The following is a 781-nucleotide window of genomic DNA, read 5'->3' as shown; positions in this document are numbered from 1 at the left end:
CTCGTTAGCATCCTCATTTGGAGCTCCACCGAATTGGCATGTATTAGTTACCATGTGTAAAAATTGACCTTTTATTTCAAAGCCATCAGTCATCGTGGGTTTGATGATTGCGTGGCCTTGACCTTTTCTTGTGGCCTTCATTAATGCTTCCATCGTTTGATTTGTATCAGCCATTTCTTCTTCTTCTTTAATAATCGGCTCTATGATTGGTTGAATTATTGGTTCAGAGTCGGATTCTAAGAAAAGTGACTCTAAATTTTTAGCAAGAGATTCTACTTCTTGAGCTCTTAAGCGTTCGTGGAATTTCCTTTCGGGTTCAGGATGTGAAGGAGTTAATTCAGCGTTGGAGGAACGTAAGTTCATACATTAATTTCTATTATGAGATCACTTCACTAAAGGTTTATCTAGGGTTACCTATTTGTTTCTCTTTTTTTTAGTGTTTTTCGGTGTTTTAAAATTACTAGTACTTCCTATTTCTTTTTGTTGTTTTTGTCCTTTATTAATTCTTTGAGGTTCCGGATTAAGTTTAATGAGTTTAAGATTGAACGGATCATACAATTTGGGAAATTGTACAAAGAACTAAAGGATTTATTCAAAAACTTTGAACTTTCGTGGAAATGAATTTCCTCGAGAGGATCGAATAACATAAAAACAATGATAAAAACCTTTAAACAAACAGATTATCCTTCTGATTTTTGCCCACGTTTCGAATAGCCAAAAGATGCAGCAGAGGGGCAGGATCCTTCAAAGACCAATAAAATTGGTGATCCAACAACCCGGT

The sequence above is a fragment of the Rutidosis leptorrhynchoides genome, chromosome 6, assembly GCF_046630445.1.
Source record: "Rutidosis leptorrhynchoides isolate AG116_Rl617_1_P2 chromosome 6, CSIRO_AGI_Rlap_v1, whole genome shotgun sequence".
Taxonomy (NCBI): domain Eukaryota; kingdom Viridiplantae; phylum Streptophyta; class Magnoliopsida; order Asterales; family Asteraceae; genus Rutidosis; species Rutidosis leptorrhynchoides.
The sequence above is the reverse complement of the archived record's forward strand: the minus strand, read 5'-3'. Positions refer to the sequence as shown.